The sequence below is a fragment of the Dendropsophus ebraccatus genome, chromosome 1 (genome assembly GCF_027789765.1).
Source record: "Dendropsophus ebraccatus isolate aDenEbr1 chromosome 1, aDenEbr1.pat, whole genome shotgun sequence".
Lineage (NCBI taxonomy): Eukaryota > Metazoa > Chordata > Amphibia > Anura > Hylidae > Dendropsophus > Dendropsophus ebraccatus.
Window position 1 is genome coordinate 13946997 of NC_091454.1, and position 17829 is coordinate 13964825.

Below are 17829 nucleotides of genomic sequence, written 5' to 3' on the forward strand. Positions count from 1 at the left end.
GGAGATTTATCAAACATGGTGTAAAGTGAAACTGGCTCAGTCGCCCCTAGCAACCAATCAGATTCCACCTTTCATTTTCCAAAGAGTCTGTGAGAAATGAAAGGTGGAATCTGATTGGTTGCTAGGGGCGACTGAGCCAGTTTCACTTTACATCATGTTTGATAAATCTCCCCCAGTGAGTACACTTACTAATACTACACACTGAGCAATTGTACTATAAGGTGGCCAACCCCTTTAAGATAGGGACTCACTCAAACAGCGCCACCCTTGTCCTCAGTTAGGATGTGGTATTTCAATTCAGCTCCAATCACTTCAGTGGAACTGAGCTGCAATGCCACATCCTAACTGAAGACAAGAGTGGTGCTGTTTCTGAAAGAAAGCGACCATGCATGGATAACCCTATATAAAGTACATATGTTACATGAAAGTACAAACTCAGCTCTGCTACATGTATAAATCGGTGTCACCCACTTTCAAAGCTTTTCCTTGGCCCTTAGCCAAATAGAGCGCAGAGTATGCCGAACAATGGTGGTGGTGGTGGTCGTGTCTTAAAAACGAGGAAAAGATCATGGTCACAGTCTCAATATAGCGGTGTGTTGTCCTCTATGCACTATATGGCAACACTGTCGGAGAGGCTTGCTGGTGTTTGTAGTCTAAGCGGAGGCCCATGCTGACAGTCTGAACCCTGAGGCTGTCAGAACTATGTATGAATATTCATGTGACGCCTGCACCTTGCCACGACTAATATTTAACCTCTACGGTGTACAGTAGCTGCCAGTGCACAAAGTAGTGGGTGAAGTGGATAGGTTTTTTAGATTTCTTAGTCCATGAAGAAGAAGGCAACTAATATGGCCTGGCTCTTACTGCAACACAGTATCGGACCTTTCGCGGGAGACCCACCTTCCATCTATACGTACACAATGGATGCTATTGTAGTATCATTGACATAACTCAAGTGCTTCTTGTTTATCCCTGAGGCGCCGATTTCCTTCAATGATGCTCAAATATCAGTAAATCCTAGAGAATTGCTCAATGACAGCAGAACATGATATGTGGAATGTATACGGCTCTTATACATGAACTGTCTGATTACCTGTTATGTTATATAACAACAACACAAAAGAAATACGAGGGGGGGGGGAGCTAATGGAAGTGAAGAGTGGTGCCCCGCACCTACAATGATTGGGCCATGCGCTGCATGTATACTATATAGAAAATGCAGCTGTAAATTGTACATATCAATAATACCACCACGTACTGTACATGTAAATATTGTCGCCATATACTGTACATATAAATAATGCAGCAAATTGTACGTATGAGCAATACCCACATATACTGTGCATATAAATAATGCAGCTATATACTATACATATAAATAATACCAACGTACAGTATACTGTGCATGTAAATAACATAGCTATCTACTGTACATATAAATAATACCACCATATACTGTACATATAAATAATGCAGCTATATACTGTGCATATAAATAATATCACCATATGCCGTGTATATAAATAACATAGCAAAAAAATGAACATATAAATAATACCACCATAAACTGTGCATATAAATAATGCAGCTATATTCTGTACATATAAATAGTACCACCATATACTGCAAATATAAATAATGCAGCTATATTCTGTACATATAAATAGTACCACCATATACTGCACATATAAATAATGCAGCTATATACTATGCATATAAATAATGCAGCTATATTCTATACATATAAATAGTACCACCATATACTGCACATATAAATAATGCAGCTATATACTATGCATATAAATAATGCAGCTATATTCTATACATATAAATAGTACCACCATATACTGCACATATAAATAATGCAGCTATATTCTGTACATATAAATAATACCACCATATACTGCACATATAAATAATGCAGCTATATACTATGCATTTAAATAATGCAGCTATATGCTGTACATATAAATGATAGCACCATATACTGTGCATATAAATAATGCAGCTATATGCTGTACATATAAATAATGCCACCATATACTGCACATATAAATAATGCAGCTATATACTATGCATATAAATAATGCAGCTATAGCCTGTACATATAAATAATACCACCATATACTGTGCATATAAATAATGTAGCTATAGGCTACGTTCACACAGCGTTTTTTTCTGCTCTGCTTAAAATGACGTCCGTCATTTAGCTGTCTGGCCTCCCCTGTCTGGCACATTATTCTAGTTTGGGGTTACTAATTGCATTTAATAATAAAAACGGAGAAAGAACGGTGACAAAAGAAAAAAATGTGTGAACAACTTATAAAAATGTCCGCTGTTTGCAAAAGACGTCCGAAAATAATGAACATTATTTTGACGTCCGCGGCAATAGCGCCCGTCATTCAATACATTGTGTACATTGGACGTCTGTCTTCCCATAGACTGCAATAAATTGCATTGCAGTCATTTAAATTACGCCAAAAACGGACGTTAATTTCTCTATTTCTGATGTTGTGCGAACATAGCCATATACTGTACATATAAATAACACTATTTTAGATTGAACTCTGAGGGCAGTATTTTATCAAGGATGGGTTTTCATGGCTATGGCCAAATCCATACACTTTACACATCCATACCATCACTCATTTTTCACGTTTACAGTATATAGCGATATTATTTATGTAGACCACAGCATTATTTATATGTCCATTGTATAACGACATTATATGTATTAGGTATACAGTGGTTATAGTATATGGCACTGCTTCATGCATTCAAACGCTAACATACTATAGGAAGCAACAATGAAAATCATGCAATATACTGTGTATGGGAATAATGTTGCTTACCATACACATAAATTATAGTGCTATCTATGCACATATATAGGAACCAATAGAACCTCTAACAATATATATATATATATATATATATATATATATATATATATATATATATAGCAAAGATTCCAGCAGCAATCCCAGAGATAACTTCAAACATATAAGGGTTTATTCCATAAGTGAAGTACAAAGTGCAGCACAGCAATCAACAAGCTTGTTGATTGCTGTGCTGCACTTTGTAGTTCACTTATGGAATAAACCCGTATATGTTTGAAGTTACCTCTGGGATTGCTGCTGAAATCTCCTGTTTTGTCATATACTGTACAGAAGAATAATACCGCTAACGGTACACATAAACAGTGCTACTAAACAGAGAGATATGATAATATACAGTATAGTGTCATACCAACTAGGCACATGGTTCCGAATGAAACATGTTAGACTATGTACACATGTATTCTTTCCAGTCTGACACAGTGCTCTCTTCTGCCACCTCTGTCCATGTCAGGAACTGTCGAGAATAGTAGCAAATCCCCATAGAAAACCTCTCCTGCTCTGGACAGTTCCTGACATGGACAGTGGTGGCAGCAGAGAGCACTGTGTCAGACTGGAAAGAATACACCACTTCCTGCAGGACATACAGCAGCTGGTAAGTACTGGAAGACTGGAGATTTGTAAATAGAAGTAAATTCCTAATCTATATAACTTTCTTTCAACAGTTTATTTTATTTAAAAAAAAAAAGAAATTCACATGAGTACCCCTTTAAGAGACTGGTGTTCAGCTGCAATACTCAACCTCTTCCCATCTGGTGCTGTTTTTGGAGCCTTGAACGTCCAGTACTATTAATATTGGGGAATGCATGGCCGAAACTGACCAGAGTAAGCAAACCGAAGGTGTAATTCTTAAATCAAAGTGCTAGGACAGGAGTGGCGCTATATCAAAAAACAAGCAAAATTAGCTCCTCCCCCAGTCTAGGTCCCAATGGTCCCATCATACACGGACGCCATTAATGTTCAGTGGAATAAACCATTGTCGCATTTTTTTAACATTTCAAATAATGTTTAAAAAATTCTATTAATTCAATTTTTTTATTCTATCAATCTGCAGGTGAATGGACCAAATTTGTTACAGCAAGAAAATGAAAGCGAGAATAGAGGAGGTAACTTTTCTGAACTTGCTGACCTGACTCCTGACTGATATAAGAAAGTTATAAAGATTTGTAATTTACTTCTTTTAAAAAATCTCTAGTCTTCCAGTACTTATCAGCTGCTGGATGTCCTGCAGGAAGTGGTGTATTTTTTCCAGTCTGACACAGTGCTCTCTGCTGCCACCTTTGTCCATGTCAGGAACTGTCCAGAGCTGGAGACGTTTTCTATGGGGATTTGCTCCTCCTCTGGACATTTCCTGACATGGACAGAGGTGGCAGCAGAGAGCGCTGTGTCAGACTGGAAAGAAAACACCACTTCCTGCTGGACATACAACAGCTGATAAGTACTGGAAGACTTGAAAATTTTAAATAGAAGTAAGTTACAAATCTATATTACTTTCTGACACCAGTTGATTTCAAAGAAAAAAAAAATAGCTGGAGTTCTCCTTTAAATCGGTTAAACTAATGCTGCGTTTACACGGAGCGATAATTCGCCCAATCGATCGTTTAACGATTTTGAAGCAACGATTTGGTTTTTATAACGATCAGCTTTTAGACGAATAAATCGTTAGAAAAAGCGTTTGAAAAATCGTTTTTTAAGATCGCTTAAGCCCATCTCACACATAGGGTGAATCTTAGAAAGACTGTTTACACAAAGCGATCTGCGAATTTTTAGCGAACGACCAACGACGATTTGATAACATGTTGAAAGATCAAAATGAACGATTTCTCGCTCGTCGCTTGATCGTTCGCTGTGATTACACAAGACGATTATCGCTCAAATGCAATCGTTATCGCGAAAATTTGAACGATAATCGCTCCGTGTAAACGCACCATTAGTTGTCTGTGTAATGCAGGACAGGACAAGTCCTCCAGAACGAGAGACACTCTTTGTAACCGCTCTCCACAAGAGCTATTATGGTGTCTTCTCCCTCAACCATGGCTAAAAAGAAAACTTTGTTTTTTCCGTAAACATAATACTTGTATAAAAAATACAAAAACTACCGCATAATATAATGGGCATAACACCTTTCTGCTGTTTTCTACCTTTGTCTCAATCATCTGGACTCTTAGCACATACACTTTAGCATATTTCCCTTTGTCTTCTGGTCGGATGAATGAAGGTTGGATGACAAAGACTATTCTAGCGGGATAAAAGAAGACGGAAAATGTAGCCTTGATGCCACCGTATACCAAGATAAAAACAGGCCGAGGCATCCGACAATCATCCCTTCTCTTAAAAATGCGTGAGGTGGGTGAGTGACTCTGTACTAATCTTTACGCTATTGAATCGCGTCCCCGGGATTTTTGTTTGAATAATTTTTTTAGTGGTTAGAATGAAATAAATCCATTTTGCTTCCGTTATTGAACCTATTGTGATCCATCAGAATGGCACGTGGCAAGAACAACTCTTTTATACTATCGTTATATATCAGGGACAAACCTTCTTCACATGTTTGTATAAAACTTCTCAAAAACATTCCCATAATGCTCTGAAAGGAGAAACATGACTTTGGCTTCCTGTCCATACTGACCTGGAGTACGCTAGAAAAGGAGATGGAAAGGCTAAGGCTTCATTCACATGTCCAGTGATTTTGTCCACTTCGCGAAAGACACTGAACGTCTGTAGATTGCATCCGTTTGGATGAGCTGGGTTGGGAGCGGGGGAGATGGGAGTCGGGAGTGGGTGACAGGAGCGGGGGTGACGAGAGTCGGGAGTGGGTGACAGGAGCGGGGGTGATGGGAGTCGGGAGTGGGTGACAGGAGCGGGGGTGATGGGAGTCGGGAGTGGGTGACAGGAGCGGGGGAGATGGGAGCCTGGGAGCCTGTGGCGGGTGGGGGAGATGGGAGTCGGTGACAGGGTCGGGGGAGATGGCAGCCGGGAGTGGGGGAGATGGGAGTCGAAAGTGGGTGACAGGAGTGGGGGAAAATGGCAGCTGGGAGCCGGTGATGGGAGCGGGGGACATGGGAGTCAGGAGGGCTGACAGGAGTGGGGCAGATGGCAGCCGGGAGTCGGTTACAGGGGTGGGAAAGATAGGAGCCAGGGGTGGGTGACAGGAGCGGGCGAGATGGTAGCCGGGAGTGGGTGACAGGAGAGGGGGAGATGGCAGCAGGGAGCGGGGGAGACATTGACCGAAGACGGGGGAGACGGGAGACAGTGACAGGGGCGGGGGAGGTGGCAGTCAGGAGTGGGGGAGATAGGAGTCGGAAGTGTGTAACAGGAGCGGGGGAGATGGCAGCTGAGAGCTAGTGACAGGAGCGGAGGACATGGGAGTCAGGAGGGCTGACAGGAGCGGGGGAGTTGGCAGCCGGTGACAGGGGTGGGGGAGATGGTAGCCGGTGACAGGGGTGGGAGAGTTGGGAGCCGGGGTAGGTGACAGGAGTGGGCGAGATGGTAGCCGGGAGTGGGTGACAGGAATGGGGGAGATGGCAGCTGGTAGCGGGGCAGCCGGTGACAGTAGTGGGGGAGACGAGAGCGGGTGACAGGAGCGGGGGAGCCGGTGACAGGAGCGGGGGAGACGGGAGCGGGTGACAGGAGCGGGGGAGAAGGCAGCCGGGAGCGGGTGACAGGAGTGGGGGAGCCGGTGACAGTAGTGGGGAAGATGGCAGCTGGGAGCCGGTGACAGGAGCGGGGGAGATGGCAGCTGGTAGCGTGGGAGCCGGTGACAGGAGCGGGGGAGACGGGAGCGGGTGGCAGGAGTGGGGGAGCCGGTGACAAGAGCGGGGGAGATGGCAGCTGGGAGCCGGTGACAGTAGTGGGGAGATGGCAGCCGGGAGCCGGTGACAGGAGCGGGGGAGATGGAAGTCGGGAGGGCATCCATGCCGCCATCCGGACTATGACCTGTTCTATTTTTTTACGGCAAGGATCACGGCACACATGACGCCATGGATGGTACCTGAACCTGTAGAGTAATGCTGACTTGAAGGTATTTTCTTTCCAGGTGGCATAATAGTACCTGGCCGTCGCAGACCATACATGATGTGACTATTGGCCTCTCTAACTCCAACCATAACCCAGATAAATGCAGCAAGTTGACAATGATACAATGAGCGCCTCATACAACAGAAGTGCTTCTCTCCCACCATTCTGCCCACACGCAAAGCCAAGCCAAGGAATAGTGACAGAAGAGTCTACAAGAACGTGCGTCGGGACATCGTGAAAAGACTGAGGCTTTCTTTTCCTCCTCTTTTTTTCCTTTTCTTTTTACCGTCTCAATTATCATTATGGCGAAACCCTTTAAAAAGCATAAACAAAATGGAGGGCGTTAGTCAAAACAGTCACGAGCGAGTCGTCAAGGAAACAAAGGGCTTTCTGTGTTTATTTAGTTCTTGCACCGATAAGGAGGAGTCTTTGTACTCATAATTTCACACACATCAGGAAAAAGAAGCCATGCTGAGTGCCGGCTGACACAGCCTGTGTGAAATGCCACCGGCCTCGCCGTCAGCCCCGTTAACCCATCTCACGCCAAGCAGGGCCTCCCGTAGCCACCTGCCTCCGAACATGTCACTAGCTTTATAACTTTATTTGAGAGAATATTATGAGTTGTGTGTTTAGCCCAAAATGCCATGTCTTCCAATTATTACGGATGTACGGTAGACCATATACAACGAGCAGACGTAGCGCTAAAATCATTGATAGGTGAAGAGAAGAACATGGGTTATCTTGGTGGGATATATCAGGCAGCAGGTGAACACTCCATGGAGAAAAACGACCAAGCCTAAGGATCTGGGTGACTTTGTCAAGAGCCAAATTGTGATCGATGACTTTTTCAGCAATTTGTTCATCATTTTACCCTCTATGGGGGGAGATTTATCAAACATGGTGTAAAGTGAAACTGGCTCAGTTGCCCCTAGCAACCAATCAGATTCCACCTTTCATTCCTCACAGACTCTTTGGAAAATGAAAGGTGGAATCTGATTGGTTGCTAGGGGCAACTGAGTCAGTTTCACTTTACACCATGTTTGATAAATCTCCCCCTATATGCATCAATGATCCATAATGGTGTCCCTGGTTACCAGTTGTCCTTCAATGAACTACTTTTAGGTAGGTACTAACCACTGCGTACCACTTCTAAAGAGGCTCTCACCTGTCTTTTTGACATCACAACTTCACGCTCAGATCCTCAGGCCTATTCAGCCGATTGTCGCTCTGTTTATTAGAGACATAGATCAGCCGATGACAACGATCATCGGCTGATCGTGTCTTTAGGTCCGGACCTAAAATTATCGGCTTCTGACCGTGCATCGTAACGTGTAATAGCAATGCATGTATACATTACCTCTCCCCGTTTCCGTCATCTTCTGTCCTCTGCTTTCACTCCCGGACAGTGATTGGCTGAGCGGCCTGACATTACAGCCGTGGCGCTAGGAGTGAAAGCAGAGGGCAGGAGAAGACCAGGAGGGTGGATAGGTAATATATAACAGTTTAGGTCAAGGGCTACACGGACATCGCTAATGAGTGGGGTGAGTTGGGAAAAGGCAGCAGGACATCGGGGGCAGCCTGGACAGGTAAGTATAACTTTATTATTTTCTATATAAAGCCAGGGGGCGGCATGGTCACTGCTAATGATGCCTGTGCAGCCCTTGCCACACTAACTAATCCAATTGGCATACCCTTTTAACTAAAAAAAAAACAGTAAATCACTTCTCTACTTAACTGCTGCTGTTCTGACACTTACCGGTCCCTTTTTGATCTCCATATCCTTGTCCTGTTTTGATACAAGCAAATACCCACTCGGTCAATCGGTGACTAAAGGCCCTATTACACAGAACAATCATTGGGCGTATTCGGCCAATGTTGGCTTTTACAGCCGATAACGTCCTGTATAATAGTAGGCAACGATCAGCCGACATGAACAATGTCGGCTGACCGTTGCTGTTGTTTGTCTTTCAATATGTTGAAAGACAAACGACAATGATAGCAGCGATCTGCTGCCGTCACACCGTGGAATAGGAGCGGCAGCAGCAGACCACCACTATCCTCTATGGGCTGCCCAGACGATCTAGCAATCACCCGGGCAGCCCCCCGTGGCACCCCTTGTACTCACCTGCTCGGGCAGGTGAGTACAGAGAATGAGGAGCAAGCGATCGCTGACAGCACTTATTTGCTCCTCCTAGTCGCCACGTATAATAGGGGCTTTAGGCGGGTCACCGTCACAACAAGCAATTGGCTTATCTGCCATTTCTCATGTGCTAAAGACAGAACCAGGAAGTGGAGATCGGTGAGGACTAGAAAAACATCAGAACAGCAGCAGCGGGGGATCAATAAGGTGAGTGACCCTATTTTTTTTCCCGATTTTTGAAATCAGTCAGATCACACTTCAAAAGTATGAAAAATATTGTATTGCCAGACAAAGGTTATGGCTGATTGATGGATAATGTTTTTGTTTTTAACTTTTTTACTTTATATTTTGCCCTCTAAAAAAAAAATCCTTTCACAAAGAAAAAAAACGTACATAAAAACATAACAATCAACACGTACCCAAGATTTCGTAAATTCTGAGGTTTATAACCCAAACCCTCTCACCACAAGGCCCGCCGCAAAGCCTGCCAGCCAACCCCACATCTCATGTGCTAATTACACAGGAAGCAAAACATTTGGACTGAAACCTTCATTTATGTTGTTGATCTACTACATATGACTCCTTCGAGGGATCTCTGAAGTATGAGGGGTAACACGTCATACCCAGAGACTTGCAACAATATCGTAAAACCCAGCAGTGTGAAATGCACCGACCCCAATGCTGAGCACAGGATCTCCTTGTTACTGCAATTTTTTTTTTCTCCCTAAAGGTCATCAGACGTCTTTTTTTGGAACGGCTTCAAACACTTGGTGTGTCCAAGCAACACGCAGCTGTGGAGATTCTGCGGGGTGGTGTCTGACTGTATCACTGTATCACCACAATGGGCCGGCTGGGTAAATGTAGTTTTTAGTCGCCTGCTTGCGTTAACTCTTTGATGATATGCAAATGAAGGAAAACAAATACTCAACGACGGGAACATTAACCCCTTAAGAACCACTGAAATGTTTTCGGTATTGCCTCCCTTATATTTTCTCTATTTTTTAAGTTAATTATACAATGTGAGGCCTTTTTTTTTTTTTTTTTTTTTTGGGAGGAGGATATGTTTAAGATTTTTTTTATTTCTGCACCCACACTTGGTTGTCTGGTGGTGCTGAGACTTTTTTGGATTTAAGATTTTTTTTTTTTTGTTATAATTTTAAGATTGGTGTTAAATATTTGAAAATTTTTAAAAAGTTTTTGAAAAAATAAACAAACAAAAAAACAAATGAATTTTTAATACCAATTAACATAATTGAATATTATTTAAAGGTTTATTGGGAACATGTGGATATCAAATGTACTTTCAAACTGTTTAATGACATTAAGTTAAAATTTAAAAAAAAAAATTTAAATTTGAAAAAACTAATTTTGTTTATACCGATTACCATAATCGAATATTAATTTATTAAAAGGGTTTGTTAGGAACATGTGGATATTAAATATTTTCTTTAACTGTTTACTGACTTTTAATTAAAAATTCCTAATTTAATAAATTTTGTTAATTAAAATTTCAGTTTTTTTTTTTTATTCTATTAGGAAATTTTTGCTTTTTAAATAATAATAATAATAATGATGATGTTAAAATTCTGTATGATGGTATAGAGCTGCCTGTGGTATGCCCTATTGGGCGTTTTTTTCTGGACAGCTTTCGATGCCTTTGGCATCAGACCCGGCAACTCCAATGCTGGGGCCGGTAAGGAAGTCACAACGGGAGCCGCTCTGTTTGTACTACCAAGTGTATTAGTTTGGATATTACTGATAAAATGGCTGCCAAGAGACTGTATTGTAGGGGTTACTCATGGTGATCACAGGCCAGTACCAAGTGCTCCCTGATCCTCACTTTCAGCAATTCTACACCTTAGAAGTAAGTCTTCAAGACAAACATGAAGAGGACGGGTGCCAACATTATGCAGCTATTGGATACTGTCCCCATGCGATGATTGGGATATGCACCTGCCTCTTCCACATATCAGAAGGGGAAAAGTAAGAGATCGCGGGGGGCTCCGACCTCCCTAACCCTACTGATCTCCGTATTGGCCCCTGGCTTCTGTGTTATGAAAATAGCTGTGGATGTGGCACGTGACCTGCGGCACTATTTATTTCTATGGAGCCTCCGGAAAGAGCCAAGCAAGATGGAAGACCGCTGTACTCATCTCTCGCCATCACCTCCATAGGAATATATAGAGCTGTACCCGTGGCTCTATTCATAACACAGAAGCCAAAGCCCGATATGGAGATTGGTGGGGGGTAGGGAGGTCCGATACCCCGCAATCTCTTACTTTCTCCTATCCTGTGGATAGGGGAAAAGTTGACTTTGACTTTTCATTCTCACCACTGGGGCTAAAACTAAGCTGAGACTTCCTGTTGCGTCTGTGATGATAAGAGGAGGGTGCAGTAAAGTGATCTGGGCAGCATTACAGCATCATGTGACACCAGTAGGTGGAGGAGACAATAGCAGCTTCCTGTGGAATGACCTCTTCACAGGTCACAGAGTGTGATGAATGATGTTTTACCGTCATCTCGGGGTGACACAATATGTCTATTGTTGTCTATGTCCATGAGTCTTGCTGTAAAGCATGTAACTAAATGCTGTTAAAAACAGCCCAGGCAAATGTACAAAAAGGAAAATAAATAAAAAAATTTAACTCGGAAAACAGAAATAGAATAAAAGAACAAGTTTCGGTATCTGATTCTAATCAGTAAAAGAAAATTTAAGTGACACATTCCCTTTAAGGGCTGATAGTTTAACCTTTTAGGAGCACATACTTTCAAGTTTATCTATAAAACATCCTGAATATTATAACAAAATCCTGGAAACTCTTGGAGAACCTCGTTGAGTAATTGTAAGGTGAAGTGTATAACCCTCTAAGGATAAGTGACGGGAAAGGTAACTCGCTCTTGTATATCAGACACAGATGCAAGCTGGAGACGGGAGTTCATCTGTGCGTCTAGACACATTATTTAGAGCGTGATACATTGCCCCAAAAGTGTTAACTAAATATTGATGAAATCTGCTGTAATTTATTGGCTTAGGTAAGTGTGGCAGGACACGCGTAGCCCTGTCAGCTGAGAAACGCTCCGATACCATTAGAAATAACCAGAACAGGAAGCCATTAACAATGTTTTCGGAGTTCACCTTTATTTTTCAAGAATTATGTCACGTAAAATGCAAGCCTGATGCGTTACGCTGAATTCATCTCTCACCAGGGATTTACCATCCCCAGGAGAAGTCAATGGAGAAAACAACATTTCTTGTTGTTCTGCAGTCGAGGCTACATAGACGACAGAGGTCATTTTGTTCCACTTCTACTTTATGTGCTAGAACGGTAAGGCCATGCCGATGGCTAAATCCTAAGGTTCTCTCAGAAATATATATGCTGAGTGTTTCAATCTGTTCAGAATAAGAACATGGCTGAATGTTGCCCAAACATCTTATACTAAAGTCGGACAAACTCAATGGCACTGTATAAGGTGTATAGGAGACTCCCAACTCTCCATCGATAGACATTGATGGACTTGAGGGTCGGGCTTGATGGACTTTCAATATCTTACCCTATTCTCGGAGGAATAGGTCACCGCCTAGGAGTCTTGTTGTAGTCTACTCCTCCCTGCCCATTTGGCTGTACCAAACATTTATATGTATGGAGAGGTTGGCAGAGATGACTGTAGCCGATTGGCAGCTGAAAATGTAGGACCATCTTATGTGTGCAGGTGATTAAGTCTCTTAAGACATAGGGGGACATTTACAAAGGTTACGGTCAAGGCGTACGCCAGTGAGAAGGTGCAGATTCGCCTTTTCTCTCTGGCGTATGCCTGCCATATCCCCTGCTCGCCCAATGTGCGGCCAGGGGGGGCTCGGGGGGATGCGGCAAGGTGGGGAGGAGACGTGGCCTCCTCCCGCTCCTCATATAACATGATTAATGCCTGCTCACAGTGCTAAGCGAACTTGCCGAAAGTTTAGGTTTGGCAACGTTTGTCCAAACCCGAACGCTGGTCATTTGACCCTTTGTGTCTGGAGAAGTCGGATGCCATCCTAGTGAGTCCTGGAGAAAATTTATACAGCCATAGGCGGTAACCATGTTTTCCTGGCAGCCCTAGGGCGGCACCCAACTTCTCTAGTTTCCGGTAGTCAAATGCCCAGCGATTGGGTTCGAACGAATGTTGCCGAACCCGTTGTTCATCACTACTTGCCATCCAAGAGTCATACACGTGTAGCTGTCCAACACATTACAAGGGTTATTAAAAGTTATTAATATGTACAGGGCAGGTGACAACTAACTGATTGGTGGAAGTCCAATTGCCGGAAACCCAAACCAATCACAAGAACGGAGATCAACAATACATGCAATTCCCGAACTTGGCTACTGTATGTTTGGAAATCCAATGGAATGGAACGGTGGTTGAGTATATTCCTGACGCTCAACTCACTCAGTTTACCTTTGATCTTGTGATCGGTGGTTAAAAACCTTCTGATTACGGGATAACGTTTTATATCGGGAAACTTTTTTAATGTTAGCCAAACCTGCTGATTGTGTTGGTTTTAGCCAACCGTCTACTGTGTATAGTGATCTCCAAACTCACTTCTGAATGGCAGATATCAGAGGAAAGAGGGGTAGAGCAAGAGCTGGCTGCCCAATCCTTTTGTACTCGGGGGATTAACAGCCACCAGAGCTATCTGGTAGAGATGATCGAACATCGGAAAGTCCTAGGTTTCATCGAACTTCAACGTTCCCGAACCTTCCGCATTAGATTGCTGATGTCTTCCTGGTCCGTGCAGAAGGAGGAGCGTGCCTGGGGACCGCCTGGAATTCCGGGATTCTGCCATGGTAATAGGCTGAATCCCGGAATTCCAGGCGGTCCCCGGGCACGCTCCTCCGTCCACACGGACCAGGAAGACATCAGCAATCTAATGCGGAAGGTTCGGGAATGTTCGAGTTCGATCGAACCTAGGATTTACCGATGTTCAATCATCTCTACTATCTGGCAGCGGCTTTCTCATCCCTCTTTATTCCAAATACACAAAACTTCCTTCATGGTGTACCAGGATGACCACTGCGGTTTCCAGAAGACAAAGCAGCCATAGTCTGAAGAGCCAATACCCCATTTATCTTATGGTTTTGAAGGAAGGACAAAGGACATATAAAGCTTCTCAACATTGTTGCACGGAATAACATAAAAAAGATGAGTATACTTGACCCGAATGTTCCACCATCGATCAAACATAAAGGAACAAAGACTTTATACAGAAATCTGGAAAACATCTCCCTTCCTACACAATGGCTTCTGACGCACGTGGCCTGCGAGTACTATGGTGGGAGTTACTCAAGGAGACTCTCTCAGTTTTATACCCACCACCTTTTTATTCTAAACTGTCCTTCACCAGAATTCATGTCATTGTACGAACAGCACTAGAACACATTAACATTGACTTCTGTGGAAGAATGACTACAGTCTGAATGTGTCATGTGGTGTAAAAGATGAGGTCAACCGCAACGTTCAGTCTGATCTCAATGAGTCACAGGTATAGAGGAACCTAATGCATTTCTGCCTGTGCAGTACTTGTATATCCTGTATTATACTCCAGAGCTGCACTCACTATTCTGCTGGTGGGGTCACTGTGTACATACATTACATTACTGATCCTGTACTGATCCTGAGTTACATCCTGTATTATACTCCAGAGCTGCACTCACTATTCTGCTGGTGAGGTCACTGTGTACATACATTACATTACTGATCCTGAGTTACATCCTGTATTATACTCCAGAGCTGCACTCACTATTCTGCTGGTGGGGTCACTGTGTACATACATTACATTACTGATCCTGTACTGATCCTGAGTTACATCCTGTATTATACTCCAGAGCTGCACTCACTATTCTGCTGGTGAGGTCACTGTGTACATACATTACATTACTGATCCTGAGTTACATCCTGTATTATACTCCAGAGCTGCGCTCACTATTCTGCTGGTGGGGTCACTGTGTACATACATTACATTACTGATCCTGAGTTACATCCTGTATTATACTCCAGAGCTGCACTCACTATTCTGCTGGTGAGGTCACTGTGTACATACATTACATTACTGATCCTGTACTGATCCTGAGTTACATCCTGTATTATACTCCAGAGCTGCACTCACTATTCTGCTGGTGGGGTCACTGTGTACATACATTACATAACTGATCCTGTACTGATCCTGAGTTAGGGGCCTATTCCACGGGAGCGATAATCAGTGGAATAGAGAAAACAATCAGACGTTTATCGTGTCATCGGCTGATCGTTTATTTAGGGCCAAACCTAAAATCATTGGTCCCCCACCGCGCATTGCTACGATGGAATAGCAGTGTGCGGTGGGCGCCCGACGATTTGAGAAGCTCCATACATTACCTGGCAGGACTTCTCCTCCGTCTTCCTCCCCGGGTCCCGCGGCACAGCATCAGCAGCTCCGCAGCGGCCTGACTGAGCTGTCAGACCACTCAGCCAATCACAGGTCAGGACCGTCGCGGCCAGTGATTGGCCGAGCGGTCTGACAGCTCAGACTGGCCACACCGGAGTTGATGCTGCGCCGTGGGACCCGGGGGGGGGGGGGGGGGGGGGGGGGGGGGGGGGAGACGGAGCGAAGGAGAAGTCCTGCCAGGTAATGTATGGTGCAAGGGCTGCAAGGACATCGGTAACGATGTCCCTGCAGCCCTCGCTCAACAATCATCGGGCCGTGGAATAGGCCCAGTAAACGAGCCCCGGTCTAGCAGATGGGCGCTCGTTTACATCGTTGATGGGGCCCGTGGAATAGGACCCTTACACTCTGCATTATATACATGTTATTGGCTCGGTTACTTACATGAATGATGGACAGGATGAATGCACTTTTTGAAGACCATGTTCAGATGTTGTTTTCCTCCGATTCCCATGAAGCGGAGCAGCAGCGCCCTACGTCTGTGCGTATGTGATGCTGCGCCCAAACAGATAAACTACACAAAAAAACAAACACAGTCCGGGCGAAATACCGACCAAGTACTAATCCGAGAGGAAGTCGAATATTGGATGTGATTCTAACACAACACGGCGATGACCTTTCAGGCGACCTTGAGTACACAAACCCTAAATTATGTCCTCGCTTATTTTCCAGAGCTGAACTCTGTAAGGAAAGTCGGAGGCCTGACGTGGAAGGGATGCAGAGCCATCGCGCCGGTCTTCTGAGGATGATGCAGCTAAAACAACATCTGAAAGCTCCGGAGGATTCTGCACAAGTAATGAAGCACGTGCGGATCCATTGTTTGCCATAGATACCAAAACACTGGATGGGACCGGCACCTAAAAACACCCAAAAACCAAAAGGGACAAAACAAATAGTATGTGGCGCCATGACAATGTAACACAACTCCACATCGATAGATCACATAGCAATAGTAGCCTTCATCTGAGTAGGTCACAGTTGGATAGATCGACCCTTGATCCTTGGTTGTATATCATATGGTACACCAATGGCCGCCAATTACCCCTCGGTGCACCGATATGCCCGCTTACTCTACTAGCAACAGCCGTAATGAATACTGAGACCATAGCATTCTTTTTCTTTCTTAATAGTATTCTTTAGAGGCGTTGTTTTTTGAGTTAACTGTAGAAGCAGGGACACCTGTCAAAGGCAGAAGTCCCTGTTCCTGAACGCTATGTGGTGAGGCATATATTGTTAACATTCAAATGGTGAGTGTTTGATGTATGCATCAACGATTACTCAATAATTTAGTTGGGGATGGAGAATGTTAACTGAGCAACAGGGCACACAGTGTATGCCTCCTACTTAGTGTACAGGAGCAGGGACTCCTGTCTCCGATAGGTGTCCCTGTTTTTATATGTATCAGCATAGGGCACCACAGAAAAGGCTTATAAAAACATGTCTGCTTTCTTCCAGGAACAGCACTACCCTTGTCCTCAGTTTGGGTGTGGGGATTTTGCAGCTTAATTCTATTAAAGTGAATGGAGATGAATTGTAATACACACAAAACCTGGGGACAGGGGTGGAGCTTTTTTTCCCCAGTCATGAATAACCCCTTTAAATGGACTTTTCTATCTAATATACAGCTGACACCCATTTATTTATTAAGGTTGTGGATGCAACGACAGCTGTCAATCACTGAGTAAGCCCGCCCACTGGACTCCTAAGCATAGACAAAGCATTAAGTAAAATTAATCTAATGAAAAGCTAAACTGAATCTTTTCCCACAGAACTATATGTCAACCTTCTTAACTGTATAACATGCTGACATCACATGGATGACATCACAGGTTTCCTTTTGAAGGAGTATACCAGAAGTTATGGCAGGAGTTCGTAATAAGTGTGGGTCCTACCTCTGGGGTTTCCTGACTCCTATCCCTCCTGATGAGGTCACCTTACACATTCACTTCTATGTGCATATGCCATACCTTTCTAAAGTCGGAATACTCCTTTAAAGGGGAACTCCAGCAAAAAAAAAAACCCAGAGAATTGTAATTTACTTCTATTAAAGGGGTACTCAGAAAGGTATATAGATTTGTAATTCACTTCCTTTTAAAAATCTCCAGTCTTCCAGTACTTATCAGCTGCTGTATGTCCTGCAGGAAGTGGGGTATCCTTTCCAGTCTGACACACTGCTCTCTGCTGCCACCTCTGTCCATGTCAGGAACTGTCCAGAGCAGGAGAGGTTTTCTATGGGGATTTGCTACTGTTCTGGACAGTTCCTGACATGGACAGAGGTGGCAGCAGAGAGCACTGTGTCAGACTGGAAAGAATAC

At 43.7% G+C, this 17829-nt stretch overlaps 1 long non-coding RNA gene across 4 annotated transcripts in view; it reads left to right on the forward strand.

Moving 5' to 3' along the window:
• LOC138789217 (uncharacterized) overlaps window positions 1–17569 on the forward strand; it is a 52893-nt gene extending 35324 nt beyond the window's left edge. Inside the window, exons 3-6 of one of the 4 annotated variants that reach the window (XR_011362708.1) lie at window positions 3952–4003; window positions 5066–5243; window positions 12262–12380; window positions 16187–17569. This is a non-coding gene — a long non-coding RNA (uncharacterized lncRNA). Of the gene's footprint in view, window positions 1–3951; window positions 4004–5065; window positions 5244–6933; window positions 7813–9784; window positions 10359–12261; window positions 12381–16186 lie in introns of those variants that run through there. The other 3 variants (XR_011362710.1, XR_011362709.1, XR_011362707.1) reach the window with 3 other exon arrangements.
• The last annotated feature ends 260 nt before the right edge of the window (window positions 17570–17829 follow it).